The sequence below is a fragment of the Cebidichthys violaceus genome, unplaced genomic scaffold (genome assembly GCF_023349555.1).
Source record: "Cebidichthys violaceus isolate CVI_PGR_0920_01 unplaced genomic scaffold, fCebVio1.0.p SCAF_112, whole genome shotgun sequence".
In the NCBI taxonomy this organism is placed as follows: Eukaryota; Metazoa; Chordata; class Actinopteri; order Perciformes; family Stichaeidae; genus Cebidichthys; species Cebidichthys violaceus.
The window spans coordinates 202,493-219,992 of record NW_027176277.1 but is presented as its reverse complement, the minus strand read 5'-3'; positions in this window follow the sequence as shown (position 1 = coordinate 219,992).

Genomic DNA, 17,500 nt, shown 5'->3' with positions numbered 1-17,500 from the left:
CCTAATCACTCTGACAAGCTGAACAGCAGATGGGGAATATGTGGTTACAAAGGGAAGGTTAGAGGTCCCCGCTGTAGGTTTAGTTTGCCGACATGTCCTGTGACCTTTTCTAAGAAAGGTCCTAGAGTTCCCTCTGCTGGCCAAAGCTAGGAAAAGCACTCCAACTGCAGAATTAAAATCTTCCCCTTTACTACAGATTCTATGAAACTTCAACAACTGTGGCTTAATTAAGCCTGCATGAGTGTGCTTCGGATGGAAACGTGTCTTATAGAGCAGAGCGTGAGTGTCTGTCTCTTTTAAAGGACACTTTTGCATCCAGTGTGTGAGTTTCATGGAACCCGTCGCCCTTAAAAGTGGTGGTGTCCAGAAAGTCCACACAGGTCAAATTGCTGGTGGATTTGAGCTTAATTGAGTCACTGTGATTGTTCAGAGTGTTTAGAAAGATGTCAAAATCCTCTTTTTCAAGTGAGGCCACACACCCCAGATGTCATCTAGAAACCTGTAATAATATAATGTTGTCTGTCTGTGTGTCTGTCTGTCTCTCTGTCTCTCTCTCTGTCTGTGTGTCTGTCTGTCTCTTTCTCTACCTGTGTGTGTGTGTGTGTGTGTGTGTCTGTCTGTGTGTCTGTCTGTGTGTGTGTCTGTCTGTCTGTCTGTCTGTCTCTCTCTCTCTCTCTCTCTGTCTGTGTGTGTGTCTGTCTGTGTGTCTGTCTGTCTCTCTCTCTGTCTGTCTATCTCTGTCTCTCTGTCTGTCTCTCTCTCTCTCTGTCTGTCTGTCTCTCTGTCTGTCTGTGTGTCTGCCTGTCTGTCAGACCTGTGACATCACGTCCTTATTCAGGCTCCATCTTGTTCAATGGCGGGTAAACATGAACTTTCATCATCTCTCTGTGTTTACAGACCTGCTGCTTCAGCCAATCATCACTGTGTCCTCCTCAATGTACGGGGTCTCTGAGGCCCAGCAGCAGGGGGCTCAGGCGCTCCACCTTCACCATCTGCTGCTCCATCCAGCCATAGTACCCAGGAGGCTCCTTCCAGCTCACCTTCACCTCCTCCAACTCAGCACACAACTTACCAAGGAAGCTACAGCTGTGTTTATCACCACTATGTTTTTAATCGTACCTTCTCCTCTGAGAGCCGTCTGCTCTCCCTCACTGTCTTAGGTAAGCTGACTGTTTACATGAAGGCTTGAAGATGATTAGTCCAAACTGACTGAAGATGATCAGCTGACCACAGAGTCCATGCATGTTGTTGTTTCTGGAATGACACTGTGACTCCTGTCATTGTGTTACACATGTCATATAGTAACCAAACCTAAACACAGTCTATAAATGGCAACAGCTAACAATCTACTGTAGGACAGAGCAGGTTTGGTTACCAGGATAACTCTGGTCCTCTGAGAACTGAAGCACCTTCTGACGTGGCCTATCACAAAGCTCCACTGCCGCCACATCAGTCATAACACCCCTTAGCCCCCAACTCGCCATTTTCAAGCGTAGTTCCTCCACCAATCAGAAGCAAGAAGGGCGGAGCGCTCCGATACCGCACTCAGAGAACCAGGGTTATCCTGGGAACCAAACGCTGAGACAGTCGTTAACGATAGCGATTACGCTTTCTATTGACTCTTCACTAAGTCCCGCCCCTCTAATGCTGACTGGCCAATCACAGCGTAGCATGGTCCAGCTCTGACCGGGAGCTCTGGTGATGAAAACAGGACATAGGTGATGACATCACTGTAACATGAAACCAAGACTAACCAGATTCTCTCTAGTGTCCACCAGGGGGCGACTCCTCTTGTTGTATAGAAGTCTAGTCTAAAATGACTCTACTTCTCTCTTGATTTATTCCCTCAGTAAACATTGTAAACATGAGTTTATGGTCTCAATCTCTAGTTTACAGTCTTCTTCAATACAGCATGATGTTCATTTAGTACATTATGCTCCATTTAGAGTCAAACAGACCATAAAGCAGGGGATGCTTTAGGGCGGGGCTACACAGTGATTGACAGAGATGTATACAGCGTCTCTACGTCACTCCTCAGTACTAATATGGTCACTTCCTGTTCACTGGTTGTAAAAACCAAGATGGCGACGGCCACAGTCCACAAACCAATGAGTGACGTCTTGACGACTACGTCCACTTCTTCTATAACGTCTGTGGTTCAAACAGTGAACGTGAAGTAAACATGAAGAGTAATACATGTCAGTGATTGTAGATTTCTGGGTTGGACTCATGATGTCCTGTGATGTGATGACTGTCCATGTGTTTGTTCAGGTCCAACACCTCTGATCATCAAAGCGGTCGTCCCGCCGCTGACTCTGCTGTTGGTGACCGTTGCCCTTTACTCTACTGACACGTCTGTTGTTTAGACCAGCGACTGAAATGAAGCTCTCACTCTGTGTTCAGTGAACTAAAGACAGGACTGTGCTGTCATGTCTCTCCAGGCCAGCAGGGGCAGATACCGTGCAGACAGAAGAACACTGAGCTGGATCATTATCACCTGGGTGTTCCTGCAGCTGAAGAAGAAGGAGCTCAGGGAGCAGAGTCCTCCAAAGAGCTCATCTCACATCCAGATGATTTCTACCACACAACCACCATCAGCTCCATTTTATATGCATGTTCCTTTAAACAAGAAGGCTGAAATATGATATCACATTATTACAGCCTGTCTTTCTTACTCTCAACAATGTGTTGGTCTCTCCATATGTTCTGACTTCTGACTAATTTTGTTCTTCAGAAAATGATTTAATTTTGTAAGTAAGGAATTTAAAAAAAATTTAATAAAGAATTTTGCTTAAGTCATGAGCGTTTCGCTAATTTTTTATAATTAAAGATTTTGCTTACATCATGACATTGTAATAATTGATTTTGCTTGTTTTTTTATAATTAGAGGATATTACCTAAATCATATACATTTTTGTTAATTTTGTAATTTAGGATATTACTTATTTCATAAGAATTTTGCTGATTTATGTTCTTTGTAAATTGATTTTCAACAGCTCCAGCAGGGCACCCCAAACTTCCCTTTCCCGGGCCACATCAGCCAGCTCTGACTGGGGGATCCCGAGGCGCTCCCAGGCCAGTTTGGAGATATAGTCCCTCCACCTGGTCCTGGGCCTCCCTCTGGGTCTCCTCCCAGCTGGTAGTACCTGGAACACCTCCCTAGGGAGGCGCCCAGGTGGCATCCTTACCAGATGCCCGAACCACCTCAATTGGCTCCTTTCCACGCAAAGGAGCAGCGCCTCTACTCCGAGTCCCTCACGGATGACTGAACTTCTCACCCTATCTCTAAGGGAGACGCCAGCCAAAAAGTCATAGTATAGCATGTCGAAAACAGTCATAAAAGTTAAAAAGTCATAGCATAGCATGTTGAAAAAAGTCATAGTATAGCATATCGAAAAAAGTGAAAAACGGTCATAGTATAGCATGTCGAAAGCAGTCATAGTATAGCCTGTTGAAAAAAGTGAAAAACGGTCATAGTATAGCATGTCGAAAAAAGTGAAAAACAGTAATAGTATAGCATGTTGAAAACAGTCATAGTATAGCCTGTCGAAAAAAGTGAAAAAACAGTCATGATAGAGCATGTCGAAAAAAGTGAAAAACAGTCATAGTGTAGCATGTCGAAAGCAGTCATAGTATAGCCTGTCGAAAAAAGTGGAAAACGGTCATAGTATAGCATGTCGAAAACAGTCATAGTATAGCCTGTCGAAAGCAGTCATAGTATAGCCTGTCAAAAAAAGAGAAAAACGGTCATAGTATAGCATGTCGAAAAAAGTGAAAAAACAGTCATAGTATAGCATGTTGAAAAAAGTGAAAAACAGTCATAGTATAGCATGTCGAAAGCAGTCATAGTATAGCCTGTCGAAAAAAGTGAAAAACAGTCATAGTATAGCATGTCGAAAAAAGTGAAAAACGGTAATAGTATAGCATGTTGAAAACAGTCATAGTATAGCCTGTCGAAAGCAGTCATAGTATAGCCTGTTGAAAAAAGTGAAAAACGGTCATAGTATAGCCTGTCGAAAAAAGAAAAAAACGGTCATAGTATAGCATGTCGAAAAAAGTAAAAAAACAGTCATAGTATAGCATGTCGAAAACAGTCATAGTATAGCCTGTTGAAAGCAGTCATAGGATAGACTGTCAAAAACAGTCATAGTATAGCCTGTCAACAAAAGTAAAAAACGGTCATAGTAAAGCCTGTCGAAAAAAGTCAAAAAAAGTCATAGTATAGTATGTCGAAAAAAGTCATAGTATAGCCTGTCGAAAGCAGTCATAGTATACCCTGTCAAAAAAAGAGAAAAACGGTCATAGTATAGCATGTCGAAAAAAGTGAAAAAACAGTCATAGTATAGCCTGTCGAAAAAAATGAAAAACGGTCATAGTAAAGCATGTCGAAAAAAGTGAAAAAACAGTCATAATATAGCATGTCAAAAACAGTCATAGTATAGCCTGTCGAAAGCAGTCATAGTATAGCCTGTCGAAAAAAATGAAAAACGGTCATAGTAAAGCATGTCGAAAAAAGTAAAAAAACAGTCATAGTATATCATGTCGAAAACAGTCATAGTATAGCCTGTCGAAAGCAGTCATAGTATAGCCTGTCGAAAAAAGTGGAAAACGGTCATAGTATAGCATGTCGAAAACAGTCATAGTATAGCCTGTCGAAAGCAGTCATAGTATAGCCTGTCGAAAAAAGTGGAAAAACGGTCATAGTATAGCATGTCGAAAACAGTCATAGTATAGCCTGTCGAAAACAGTAAAAAAAACAGTCATAGTATATCATGTCGAAAACAGTCATAGTATAGCCTGTCGAAAAAAGTGAAAAACGATCAAAGTATAGCATGTCGAAAAAAGTCAAAAAACAGTCATAGCATAGCATGTCGAAAACAGTCATAGTATAGACTGTCAAAAACAGTCACAGTATAGCCTGTCGAAAAAAGTGAAAAACGGTCATAGTATAGCATGTCGAAAAAAGTAAAAAAACGGTCATAGTATAGCATGTCGAAAAAAGTAAAAAAACAATCATAGTATAGCCTGTCGAAAGCAGTCATAGTATAGCCTGTCAAAAAAAGTGAAAAACGGTCATAGTATAGCCTGTCGAAAAAAATGAAAAACGGTCATAGCATATCATGTCGAAAACAGTCATAGTATAGCCTGTCGAAAAAAGTGGAAAAACGGTCATAGTATAGCATGTCAAAAAAAGTCAAAAAACAGTCATAGTATAGCATGTGGAAAACAGTCATAATATAGCCTGTCAAAAAAAGTGAAAAACGGTCATAGTAAAGCCTGTCGAAAAAAGTGAAAAAAGTCATAGTATAGCCTGTCGAAAGCAGTCAAAGTATAGCCTGTCGAAAAAAGTGAAAAACGGTCATAGTATAGCATGTCGAAAACAATCATAGTATAGCCTGTCGAAAACAGTAAAAAAAACAGTCATAGTATATCATGTCGAAAACAGTCATAGTATAGCCTGTTGAAAGCAGTCATAGTATAGCCTGTCGAAAAAAGTCAAAAAACGGTCAAAGTATAGCATGTCGAAAAAAGTAAAAAAACAGTCATAGTATAGCCTGTCGAAAGCAGTCATAGTATAGCCTGTCAAAAAAAGTGAAAAACGGTCATAGTATAGCATGTCGAAAAAAGTCAAAAAACAGTCATAGTATAGCCTGTCGAAAACAGTCATAGTATAGCCTGTCGAAAAAAATGAAAAACGGTCAAAGCATATCATGTCGAAAACAGTCATAGTATAGCCTGTCGAAAGCAGTCATAGTATAGCTTGTCGAAAAAAGTGGAAAAACGGTCATAGTATAGCATGTCAAAAAAAGTAAAAAAACAGTCATAGTATAGCATGTCAAAAAAAGTGAAAAACGGTCATAGTAAAGCCTGTCGAAAAAAGTGAAAAAAGTCATAGTATAGCCTGTCGAAAGCAGTCATAGTATAGCCTGTCGAAAAAAGTGAAAAACGGTCATAGCATAGCCTGTCAAGAAAAGTGAAAAACAGTCATAGTATAGCCTGTCGAAAAAAATGAAAAACGGTCATAGTAAAGCATGTCGAAAAAAGTAAAAAAACAGTCATAGTATATCATGTCGAAAACAGTCATAGTATAGCCTGTCGAAAACAGTAAAAAAAACAGTCATAGTATATCATGTCGAAAACAGTCATAGTATAGCCTGTTGAAAGCAGTCATAGTATAGCCTGTCGAAAAAAATGAAAAACGGTCATAGCATATCATGTCGAAAACAGTCATAGTATAGCCTGTCGAAAGCAGTCATAGTATAGCCTGTCGAAAAAAGTGGAAAAACGGTCATAGTATAGCATGTCAAAAAAAGTCAAAAAACAGTCATAGTATAGCATGTGGAAAACAGTCATAGTACAGCCTGTCGAAAAAAGTGAAAAACAGTCATAGTAAAGCCTGTCGAGAAGAGTCAAAAAACAGTCATAGTATAGCATGTGGAAAACAGTAATAGTATAGCCTGTTGAAAAAAGTGAAAAACGGTTATAGTATAGCATGTCGAAAAAAGTCAAAAAACAGTCATAATATAGCATGTCGAAAAAAGTCATAGTATAGCCTGTTGAAAAAAGTGAAAAACGGTCATAGTATAGCCTGTCAAGTAACGTGAAAAACGGTCATAGTATAGCATGTCGAAAAAAGTCAAAAAACAGTCATAGTATAGCATGTCGAAAACAGTCATAGTATAGCCTGTCGAAAGCAGTCATAGTATAGCCTGTCGAAAAAAAGTGAAAAACGGTCAAAGTATAGCCTATCAAAAAAAGTGAAAAATGGTCATAGTATAGCCTGTCGAAAGAAGTCAAAAAACAGTCATAGTATAGCCTGTCAAGAAAAGTGAAATACGGTCATAGGATAGCATGTCGAAAAAAGTGAAAAACGGTCATAGTATAGCATGTGGAAAACAGTCATAGTATAGCCTGTCGAAAAAAAGTGAAAAACAGTCATAGTATAGCATGTCGAAAAAAGAAAAAAACGGTTATAGTATAGCATGTCGAAAACAGTCATAGTATAGCCTGTTGAAAGCAGTCATAGTATAGCCTGTCGAAAAAAGTGAAAAACGGTCATAGTATAGCCTGTCAAAAAAAGTGAAAAACGGTCATAGTAAAGCCTGTCAAAAAAAGTGAAAAACAGCCAAAGTAAAGCCTGTCGAAAAAAGTCAAAAAACAGTCATAGTATAGCCTGTCGAAAAAAGTGAAAAACGGTCATAGTATAGCCTGTCAAGAAAAGTGAAATACGGTCATTAATAGCATGTCGAAAAAAGTCAAAAAACAGTCATAGTATAGCCTGTCGAAAACAGGCATAGTATAGCCTGTCGAAAAAAGTGAAAAATGGTCATAGTATAGCCTGTCGAAAAAAGTGAAAAACAGTCATAGTATAGCATGTCGGAAAAAGTGAAAAACGGTAATAGTATAGCATGTCGAAAAAAGTAAAAAAACAGTCATAGTATAGCATATCGAAAACAGTCATAGTATAGCCTGTTGAAAGCAGTCATAGTATAGCCTGTCGAAAAAAGTGAAAAACGGTCATAGTATAGCCTGTCGAAAAAAGTGAAAAACGGTAATAGTAAAGCCTGTCGAAAAAAGTGAAAAACAGTCAAAGTAAAGCCTGTCGAAAAAAGTCAAAAAACAGTCATAATATAGCATGTCGAAAACAGTCATAGTATAGCCTGTCGAAAGCAGTCATAGTATAGCCTGTCAAGAAAAGTGAAATACGGTCATAGGATAGCATGTCGAAAAAAGTCAAAAAACAGTCATAGTATAGCCTGTCGAAAACAGGCATAGTATAGCCTGTCGAAAAAAATGAAAAACGGTCATAGTAAAGCTTGTCGAAAAAAGTAAAAAAACAGTCATAGCATAGCATGTCAAAAACAGTCATAGTATAGCCTGTCGAAAACAGTCTATACTATGACTATTTTCACTGTCGAAAAAAGTGAAAAACGGTCATAGTATAGCATGTCGAAAAAAGTCAAAAAACAGTCATAATATAGCATGTCGAAAACAGTCATAGTATAGCCTCTCGAAAGCAGTCATAGTATAGCCTGTCGAAAAAAGTGAAAAACGGTCATAGTATAGCCTGTCGAAAGCAGCCATAGTATAGCCTGTCAAAAAAAAAGAAAAACAGTCATAGTATAGCCTGTCGAAAGCAGCCATAGTATAGCCTGTCAAAAAAAATGAAAAACAGTCATAGTATAGCCTGTCGAAACAGTCATAGTATAGCCTGTCGAAACAGTCATAGTATAGCCTGTTGAAAGCAGTCATAGTATAGCATGTCGAAAAAAAGTGAAAAACGGTCATAGTATAGTGTGTCAAAAAGTGACAAAAACTGTCATAATATAGTATGTCTAAAAAAAGTCATAATAATAGTATTCTGGGGTAAAGTGTCTTGCTTTAGGACACATTGACATGAGACTAGTAGAGTAGGAGGCGGGGATTGAACCAATGACCTTCTTCTTGAAAGGCGGCCCTGCTCTCCACTTAGCCACGGACAGAAGTTGTGAACAACTAGCATAGTATGTTTATAAAAAATCATAGTATAGCATGTAGAAAACAGTTATAGTATAGTATGTCGAAAAAAGGAAAAACAGTCATAGTATAGCTTGTCGAAAACAGTCATAGCATAGCCTGTCGAAAGCAGTCATAGTATAGCATGTTGAAAAAAGTGAAAAACGGTCTTGCTTTAGGACATAAGATTAATAGAGCAGGGGATTGAACCAACAACCCTTTGCTTGAAAGGCAGCCCTGCTCTCCACTTAGCCACAGACACTAGTTGTGAACCACTGACATAGTAGGTCTATAAAAAATCATAGTATAGCATGTAGAAAACAGTCACAGTGTAGCCTATCAAAAAAAGTGAAAAACAGTCATAACATAGCATGTCGAAAAAAGTCAAAAAACAGTCATAGTATAGCATGTCGAAAACAGTCATAGCATAGCCTGTCGAAAGCAGTCATAGTACAGCCTGTCAAAAAAATGAAAAAAACAGTCATAGTATAGCCTGTCGAAAGCAGTCATAGTATAGCATGTCGAAAAAAGTTAAAAACGGTCTTGCTTTAGGACATATTGACATAAGACTAATAGTGCAGGAGATGGTGATTGAACCAATGACCCTCTGCTTGAAAGGCAGCCCTGCTCTCCACTTAGCCACAAACACTAGTTGTGAACAACAGGCATAGTAGGTCTATAAAAAATCATAGTATAGCATGTAGAAAACAGTCACAGTGTAGTATGTCGAAAAAAGGAAAAAACAGTCATAGTGTAGCATGTCGACAAAAGTCAAAAAACAGTCATAGTATAGAATGTCAAAAACAGTCATAGTATAGCCTGTCGTAAGCAGCCATAGTATAGCCTGTCAAAAAAAGTGAAAAACGGTCATAGTATAGTGTGTCAAAAAGTGACAAAAACAGTCATAGTATAGTATGTCTAAAAAAAGTCAAAAAACAGTCATAGTATAGCATGTCAAAAAAAGTCAAAAAACAGTCGTAGTATAGCATGTCGAAAACAGTCATAGTATAGCCTGTCAAAAAAAGTGAAAAACGGTCATAGTATAGCATGTCGAAAAAAGTCAAAAAACAGTCATAGTATAGCATGTCGAAAGCAGCCATAGTATAGCCTTTCAAAAAAAGTGAAAAACAGTCACAGTATAGCATGTCGAAAAAGTCAAAAAACAGTCATAGTATAGCCTTTCAAAAAAAGTGAAAAACAGTCACAGTATAGCATGTCGAAAAAGTCAAAAAACAGTCATAGTATAGCATGTCGAAAACAGTCATAGCATAGCCTGTCGAAAGCAGTCATAATACAGCCTGTCAAAAAAAGTGAAAAACAGTCATAGTATAGCATGTCGAAAAAAGTCAAAAAACAGTCGTAGTATAGCATGTCGAAAACAGTCATAGTATAGCCTGTCGAAAACAGTCATAGTATAGCCTGTCGAAAACAGTCATAGTATAGCCTGTCAAAAAAAGTGAAAAACGGTCATAGTATAGCATGTCGAAAAAAGTCAAAAAACAGTCATAGTATAGCCTGTCGAAAGCAGCCATAGTATAGCCTGTCAAAAAAAGTGAAAAACAGTCACAGTATAGCATGTCGAAAAAAGTCAAAAAACAGTCATAGTATAGCATGTCGAAAACAGTCATAGCATAGCCTGTCGAAAGCAGTCATAGTACAGCCTGTCAAAAAAATGAAAAAAACAGTCATAGTATAGCCTGTCGAAAGCAGTCATAGTATAGCATGTCGAAAAAAGTTAAAAACGGTCTTGCTTTAGGACATATTGACATAAGACTAATAGTGCAGGAGATTGTGATTGAACCAACGACCCTCTGCTTGAAAGGCAGCCCTGCTCTCCACTTAGCCACAAACACTAGTTGTGAACAACAGGCATAGTAGGTCTATAAAAAATCATAGTATAGCATGTAGAAAACAGTCACAGTGTAGTATGTCGAAAAAAGGAAAAAACAGTCATAGTGTTGCATGTCGACAAAAGTCGAAAAACAGTCATAGTATAGAATGTCAAAAACAGTCATAGTATAGCCTGTCCTAAGCAGCCATAGTATAGCCTGTCAAAAAAAGTGAAAAACGGTCATAGTATAGTGTGTCAAAAAGTGACAAAAACAGTCATAGTATAGTATGTCTAAAAAAAGTCATAATAATAGCATTCTGGGGTTAAGTGTCTTGCTTTAGGACATATTGACATAAGACTAATAGAGCAGGAGCTGGGGATTGAACCAACAACCCTCTGCTTGAAAGGTAGCCCTGCTCTCCACTTAGCCACAGACACTAGCTGTGAACCACTGACATAGTAGGTCTATAAAAAATCATAGTATAGCATGTAGAAAACAGTCATAGTATAGCCTGTCAAAAAAAGTGAAAAACAGTCATAGTATAGCTTGTCGAAAATAGTCAAAAAACAGTCATAGTATAGCATGTCGAAAACAGTCATAGTATAGCCTGTCAAAAAAAGTGAAAAACGGTCATAGTATAGCCTGTCAAAAAAAGTGAAAAACGGTCATAGTATAGCATGTCGAAAAAAGTCAAAAAACAGTCATAGTATAGCCTGTCGAAAGCAGCCATAGTATAGCCTGTCAAAAAAAGTGAAAAACAGTCACAGTATAGCATGTCGAAAAAAGTCAAAAAACAGTCATAGTATAGCCTGTCGAAAGCAGCCATAGTATAGCCTTTCAAAAAAAGTGAAAAACAGTCATAGTATAGCATGTCAAAAAAAGTAAAAAACAGTCATAGTATAGCATGTCGAAAAAAGTCAAAAAACAGTCATAGTATAGCATTTCGAAAACAGTCATAGCATAGCCTGTCGAAAGCAGTCATAGTATAGCCTGTCAAAAAAAGTGAAAAACAGTCATAGTATAGCATGTCAAAAAAAGTCAATAAACAGTCATAGTATAGCATGTCGAAAACAGTCATAGTATAGCCTGTCGAAAACAGTTATAGTATAGCCTGTCGAAAACAGTCATAGTATAGCCTGTCAAAAAAAGTGAAAAAAGGTCATAGTATAGCCCGTCAAAAAAAGTGAAAAACGGTCATAGTATAGCATGTCGAAAAAAGTCAAAAAACAGTCATAGTATAGCCTGTCGAAAGCAGCCATAGTATAGCCTGTCAAAAAAAGTGAAAAACAGTCACAGTATAGCATGTCGAAAAAGTCAAAAAACAGTCATAGTAGCCTTTCAAAAAAAGTGAAAAACAGTCACAGTATAGCATGTCGAAAAAGTCAAAAAACAGTCATAGTATAGCATGTCGAAAACAGTCATAGTATAGCCTGTCGAAAAAGTCAAAAAACAGTCATAGCATAGCCTGTCGAAAGCAGTCATAATACAGCCTGTCAAAAAAAGTGAAAAACAGTCATAGTATAGCATGTCGAAAAAATGAAAAAACAGTCATAGTATAGCATGTCGAAAAAATGAAAAAAACAGTCATAGTATATAGCATGTCGAAAGCAGTCATAGTATAGCCTGTCAAAAAAAGTGAAAAACAGTCATAGTATAGCATGTCAAAAAAAGTAAAAAACAGTCATAGTATAGCATGTCGAAAAAAGTCAAAAAACAGTCATAGTATAGCATTTCGAAAACAGTCATAGCATAGCCTGTCGAAAGCAGTCATAGTATAGCCTGTCAAAAAAAGTGAAAAACAGTCATAGTATAGCATGTCAAAAAAAGTCAATAAACAGTCATAGTATAGAATGTCGAAAACAGTCATAGTATAGCCTGTCGAAAGCAGCCATAGTATAGCCTGTCAAAAAAAGTGAAAAACAGTCATAGTATAGCATGTCGAAAAAAGTAAAAAAATAGTCATAGTATATCATGTCGAAAACAGTCATAGTATAGCCTGTCGAAAGCAGTCATAGTATAGCCTGTTGAAATAAGTAAAAAAAACAGTCATAGTATAGCATGTCGAAAACAGTCATAGTATAGCCTGTCGAAAACAGTCATAGTATAGCATGTCGAAAAAAGTCAAAAAACAGTCATAGTATAGCATGTCAAAAAAAGTCAAAAAACAGTCGTAGTATAGCATGTCGAAAACAGTCATAGTATAGCCTGTCGAAAGCGGCCATAGTATAGCCTTTCAAAAAAAGTGAAAAACAGTCACAGTATAGCATGTCGAAAAAGTCAAAAAACAGTCATAGTATAGCCTTTCAAAAAAAGTGAAAAACAGTCACAGTATAGCATGTCGAAAAAGTCAAAAAACAGTCATAGTATAGCCTGTCGAAAGCGGCCATAGTATAGCCTTTCAAAAAAAGTGAAAAACAGTCACAGTATAGCATGTCGAAAAAGTCAAAAAACAGTCATAGTATAGCCTTTCAAAAAAAGTGAAAAACAGTCACAGTATAGCATGTCGAAAAAGTCCAAAAACAGTCATAGTATAGCATGTCGAAAACAGTCATAGCATAGCCTGTCGAAAGCAGTCATAATACAGCCTGTCAAAAAAAGTGAAAAACAGTCATAGTATAGCATGTCGAAAAAATGAAAAAACAGTCATAGTATATAGCATGTCGAAAGCAGTCATAGTATAGCCTGTCAAAAAAAGTGAAAAACAGTCATAGTATAGCATGTCAAAAAAATGAAAAAAAACAGTCATAGTATAGCCTGTCGAAAGCAGTCATAGTATAGCCTGTCAAAAAAAGTAAAAAACAGTCATAGTATAGCATGTCGAAAAAGTCAAAAAACAGTCATAGTATAGCATGTCGAAAACAGTCATAGCATAGCCTGTCGAAAGCAGTCATAGTATAGCCTGTCAAAGAAAGTGAAAAACAGTCATAGTATAGCATGTCGAAAAAAGTTAATAAACAGTCATAGTATATCATGTCGAAAACAGTCATAGTATAGCCTGTCGAAAGCAGTCATAGTATAGCCTGTTGAAATAAGTAAAAAAAACAGTCATAGTATAGCATGTCGAAAACAGTCATAGTATAGCCTGTCGAAAACAGTTATAGTATAGCATGTCGAAAAAAGTCAAAAAACAGTCACAGTATAGCATGTGGAAAACAGTCATAGTATAGCCTGTTGAAATAAGTGAAAAACGGTCATAGTATAGCATGTCGAAAAAGTCAAAAAACAGTCATAGTATAGCATGTCGAAAACAGTCATAGTATAGCATGTCGAAAAAAGCAAAAAACGGTTATAGTGTAGCATGTCGAAAAGTGATAAAAAACAGTCATAGTATAGTGTGTCAAAAAGTGACAAAAACAGTCATAGTATGTCTAAAAAAAGTCATAATAATAGTATTCTGGGGTTAAGCGTCCTGCTGTAGGACACATTGACATGAGACTAGTAGAGCAGGAGACAGGGATTGAACCAACAACCTTCTGCTTGAAAGGCAGCCCTGCGCTCCACTTAGCAACGGACACTTTTTGTAAAATACTGGCATAGTAGGTCTATAAAAAATCATAGTATAGCATGTAGAAAACAGTCATAGTATAGTATGTCGAAAAAAGTCATTGTATAGCCTGTCGAAAACAGTCATAGTATAGCCTGTCGAAAAAAGTGAAAAACGGTCATAGTATAGCATGTCGAAAACAGTCAAAAAACAGTCATAGTATAGCATGTCGAAAGCAGTCATAGTATAGCCTGTCAAAAAAAGTGAAAAACAGTCATAGTATAGCATGTCGAAAAAAGTCAATAAACAGTCATAGTATAGAATGTCGAAAACAGTCATAGTATAGCCTGTCGAAAGCAGCCATAGTATAGCCTGTCAAACAAAGTGAAAAACGGTCATAGTAAAGCATGTCGAAAAAAGCAAAAAAACAGTCATAGTATAGCATGTCGAAAACAGTCATAGTATAGCATGTCGAAAACAGTCATAGTATAGCATGTCGAAAACAGTCATAGTATAGCCTGTCGAAAGCAGTCATAGTATAGCCTGTCAAAAAAAGTGAAAAACAGTCAAAGTATAGCCTGTCAAAAAAAGTGAAAAACGGTCATAGTATAGCTTGTCGAAAAAAGTCAAAAAACAGTCACAGTATAGCATGTGGAAAACAGTCATAGTATAGCCTGTTGAAATAAGTGAAAAACGGTCTTGCTTTAGGACATATTGACATGAGACCGGCAGAGCAGGAGCAGGGGATTGAACCAACAACCCTCTGCTTGAAAGGTAGCCCTGCTCTCCACTTAACCACAGACTCTAGTTATAAACTACTGGCATAGTATGTCTATAAAAAATCATAGTATAGCATGTAGAACACAGTCACAGTATAGCCTGTTGAAATAAGCGATAAACGGTTATAGTGTAGCATGTCGAAAAGTGATAAAAAACAGTCATATTATAGTGTGTCAAAAAGTGACAAAAACAGTCATAGTATGTCTAAAAAAAGTCATAATAATAGTATTCTGGGGTTAAGGGTCTTGCTTTAGGACACATTGACATGAGACTAGTAGAGCAGGAGACGGGGATTGAACCAATCACCTTCTGCTTGAAAGGCAGCCCTGCGCTCCACTTAGCCACGGACACTTTTTGTAAAACTCTGGCATAGTAGGTCTATAAAAAATCATAGTATAGCATGTAGAAAACAGTCATAGCATAGCCTGTCGAAAACAGTCATCGTACAGCCTGTCGAAAAAAGTGAAAAACGGTCATAGTATAGCATGTCGAAAAAAGTCAAAAAACAGTCATAGTATAGCATGTCGAAAACAGTCATAGCATAGCCTGTCGAAAACAGTCATCCTATAGCCTGTCAAAAAAAGTGAAAAACGGTCATAGTATAGCATGTCGAAAACAGTCAAAAAACAGTCATAGTATAACATGTCGAAAACAGTCATAGTATAGCCTGTCGAAAACAGTCATAATATAGCCTGTCGAAAAAAGTCAAAAAACAGTCATAGTGTAGCCTGTCGAAAGCAGCCATAGTATAGCCTGTCAAAAAAAGTGAAAAACGGTCATAGTATAGCATGTCAAAAAAAGTCAAAAAACGGTCATAGTATAGAATGTCAAAAACGGTCATAGTATAGCATGTCAAAAAAAGTCCAAAAACAGTCACAGTATATCATGTCGAAAACAGTCATAGTATAGCCTGTCGAAAGCAGTCATAGTATAGCCTGTTGAAATAAGTAAAAAAAACAGTCATAGTATAGCATGTCGAAAACAGTCATAGTATAGCATGTGGAAAACAGTCATAGTATATCCTGTCGAAAAAAATGAAAAACGGTCATAGTAAAGCATGTCGAAAAAAGTAAAAAAACAGTCATAGTATATCATGTCGAAAACAGTCATAGTATAGCCTGTCGAAAGCAGTCATAGTATAGCTTGTCGAAAAAAAGTGAAAAACGGTCAAAGTATAGCCTATCAAAAAAAGTGAAAAATGGTCATAGTATAGCCTGTCGAAAGAAGTCAAAAAACAGTCATAGTATAGCATGTGGAAAACAGTCATAGTATAGCCTGTCGAAAAAAGAAAAAAACAGTCATAGTATAGCATGTCGGAAAAAGAAAAAAACGGTCATAGTATAGCATGTCGAAAAAAATTGGAAAACGGTCATAGTATAGCATATCGGAAAAAGTGAAATACGGTAATAGTATAGCCTGTCGAAAAAAGAAAAAAACGGTCATAGTATAGCATGTCGAAAAAAGTAAAAAAACAGTCATAGTATAGCATGTCGAAAACTGTCATAGTAATGCCTGTTGAAGGCAGTCATAGTATAGCCTGTCGAAAAAAGTGAAAAACGATCAAAGTATAGCATGTCGAAAAAAGTCAAAAAACAGTCATAGCATAGCATGTCGAAAACAGTCATAGTATAGCCTGTCAAAAACAGTCATAGTATAGCCTGTCGAAAAAAGTGAAAAACAGTCATAGTAAAGCCTGTCGAAAAAAGTGAAAAACGGTCATAGTATAGCATGTCGAAAAAAGTCATAGTATAGTATGTCGAAAAAAGTCAAAAAATAGTCATAGTATAGCATGTCGAAAACAGTCATAGTATAGCCTGTCGAAAAAAGTGAAAAACGGTCATAGTATAGCCTGTCGAAAAAAGTGAAAAACGGTCATAGTATAGCATGTCGAAAAAAGTCAAAAAACAATCATAGTATAACATGTCGAAAACAGTCATAGTATAGCCTGTCGAAAACAGTCATAATATAGCATGTCGAAAAAAGTGAAAAACGGTCATAGTATAGCATGTCGAAAAAAGTCAAAAAACAGTCATAGTATAGAATGTCGAAAACGGTCATAGTTTAGCCTGTCAAAAAAAGTGAAAAACAGTCATAGTATAGCATGTCGAAAAAACTCAAAAAACAGTCATAGTATAACATGTCGAAAAAAGTCAAAAAACAGTCATAGTATAGCCTGTCGAAAAAAGGGAAATACAGTCTTGCTTTAGGACATAGTGACATGAGACTAGCAGAGCAGGAGATTGAACCAATGACCCTCTGCTTGAAAAGTAGCCCTGCTCTCCACTTATCCACAGACCCTTTTTGTAAACAACTGACATAGTATGTCTATAAAAAATCATAGTATAGCATGCAGCAAACAGTCATAGTATAGTATGTCAAAAAAAGGAAAAAACAGTCATAGTATAGCCTGTTGAAATAAGTGAAAAACGGTCATAGTAAAGGCTGTCAAAAAAAGTGAAAAACGGTCATAGTATATAGCATGTCGAAAAAAGTCAAAAAACAGTCATAGTATAGCATGTCGAAAGCAGTCATGGTATAGCCTTTTGAAATACAGTAAGTGAAAAACTGTCATAGTATATCATGTCGAAAAAAGTGAAAAACAGTCATAGTATAGCCTGTTGAAAACAGTCATAGTGTAGCCTGTTGAAATAAGTGAAAAACGGTCATAGTATATCATGTCGAAAAAAGTCAAAAAACAGTCATAGTATAGCCTGTCGAAAGCAGTCATAGTATAGCCTGTCGAAAGAAGTCAAAAAACAGTCATAGTATAGCATGTGGAAAACAGTCATAGTATAGCCTGTCGAAAAAAGTGAAAAACAGTCATAGTATAGCATGTCGGAAAAAGTGAAAAACGGTAATAGTATAGCCTGTTGAAAAAAGAAAAAAAACGGTCATAGTATAGCATGTC